The sequence below is a fragment of the Nannospalax galili genome, unplaced genomic scaffold (assembly GCF_000622305.1).
Source record: "Nannospalax galili isolate Female #2095 unplaced genomic scaffold, S.galili_v1.0 scaffold748, whole genome shotgun sequence".
In the NCBI taxonomy this organism is placed as follows: Eukaryota; Metazoa; Chordata; class Mammalia; order Rodentia; family Spalacidae; genus Nannospalax; species Nannospalax galili.
Window position 1 is genome coordinate 269,059 of NW_008358283.1, and position 2,424 is coordinate 271,482.

Here is a 2,424-nt window from a genome sequence, read left to right on the forward strand (position 1 = left end):
CAAGAAAACAAGTGGTGGAGTGCTTGTGTAACACACAGCAGAAGTCCTGGGTACCATCACGATAGTCAAGATACAGAAGCAGACTAGATATTCATCCACTGACAGAAAATGAAAATGTGGTACATAGAAACAATGAGATGTTATTCAAGTATAAAGAATGAAATTATGATGCTGGAAGAAAAATGGATGAAACTAGAGATCATTATGTTTCCTCTCATTTGTGGGATGTAGATTTAAATGCATCCATGCGTGCATACATACATGCATGTATGTATAGATAGGACATGAAGTGGAAAAGAACTATGAGAAGGGAAGAGGAGACCTAGACCGATGGAGAGGCAGAAACAAGAGAGGGCAATGGAATATATGTTGTGAAAACAGGACGTGGGGAGGCTACTTCAGGGGAGAAAGGGAACCAGCAAGATGCCATGTGGGGTAGAGGGAGAAGGTATGGGGGCAAATAAAAACACCATATGATTTATGAGTATGAAAATATCACAAACTGATTTCTACGTATGCTGACTAAAACCTTGATTTAAAAAAGACTACACCCCTCTATCAGAGATTATGATATGATTGGTTTGAAGTATGGTCTGAGCATCCAGACTTTTATAAGCTTCTTTATATGACCACACTGTGCAGTAGGTTGAGAGCCTGTGCTAGCCTAGGCTAATGCCTCAAGAAGCATTAACCATGGCTAAGTAAGATAACATCTGCAGAGGCTGAGGATGCAGGTCATGTGACACTACCTAAGATTTCCGCAATAGAGCTCACAGCTACTACCGACTATCCTTAGTGTTTTTCAAATGTCCACCAACTACAGAGTGTTATCATTCTTACCAAAGTCATATAAAATACAGGTTTTTAAAGTCAACATTTTTATTTAAATGATTTTCAATTCTGTCACTCCTCTTTAGCTTAACAAATGTCTCATGGGAGCATTGTTTGTATCTTAGGATTATTGTACACACAAGGTTTCAGGACAGTTAGCATTCTGATGCCCCACCACTTAATCACCAGTAGAACCCCTCTGCTATAGACAACCTGAACTTCCCACCCCATCATTTCCAACAGGCTCCAAGGTGAAGCAGTGTACCACCACTCTCAGTTGAGCGCTATTTCCAGAGCAATATGCCCTTGAAGCAATAGTTTTAATAAGCTTGTCATATATGTTTCTAATAAACATTAAAATAGCCACCCAGGAAGCTAGGTGTGGTGGCGCACACCTTTAATCCCAGCACTCTGCAGGCAGATCTGAGTTCACGGCCAGCCTCGTCTCGATAATGAGCTCCAGCCCAGCTAGAGCTGCAGGAAGACCTTGTCTCAAAAAGATCAAAAAATAAAATAATAAAATAAATAAATAAAATAAAATAGGCACCAATGACAATCCACATGAAGCATCTTGACTGACACACTGAAGGAGGTAATGTCAGGCCAGTGGCACACAGGAGAAAAGCCCCACTAGAACTGTGGAGTTCTTCTACCCTTACTTAGTACTGGAATTCTCAAACAAGTGCCTCAGAGCCAATGTACACAGGTCCCCAGCTTAGGCTGGTTCAACTTAATAGCTCTTGGTAGCCTACCATAACTTGATGATAAAACCCTATTACTGAAGACACCAGACAATTTGGTCACAGGACATGGAGAAATCAAGGTGATACTGACCAGAAAGTTTCCTCCCTACTAGAAGGTCCTATGCAGGCTGTTGGGGGGAAAAAAGTCACCAACAGTCTTATCCAACTACGAACTGTGTGGGCTACAGTAATAACCAGCACAACACACACCAATAGGTACAACAGTGGCACAGACAATATGGGAATAATCAACCATTTTCTGATTGGATATAAGGCCCTCTCCACAGGAGGAAAGGCATGCCTGATACTGCAAATCTAGTGAAGAGCCCATGGCTGGGGAACTCATAGGCCCCACTAGTAGTTTGTACTACTATTTTGTTAAATGGACACAGCATCACACTGCCCTCTAAATTCATGTCTCTATGTCCATAGATCAGTGCAGCTGTCAGACCTTATCAGAGACGTTTCTTTGTGCAGTGATTTACAGTGGTTAATGCAGAAACTCACAACTGGTCAAAGTGCACATAGTAAGTGTCTGTGGAGTGCTCAGCCATAAATGGGACATCTATATTACAGCCCCTGTGCCCAGAGCTCAGGGACCATCAGGGAAGAGGGTGCCGAAAGACTTTAAGAGCCAGAAGCTGAGGAGGACCAAACTGGAAAAGTGTCTTCTAGACATGACAGACAATGCACTCATGAACTTAAAACAGCTATGGTCACCTACACAAGACCTGCACAGGAACAAGCCGGTCAATATTCCAGCATGGAGGTGGAAGGGGCTCAGAAGCCCCCATCCCTAATTGAGGAACTACTGACAGATTATGTTTTCTGGAGGAGTACCAGTTTTCCT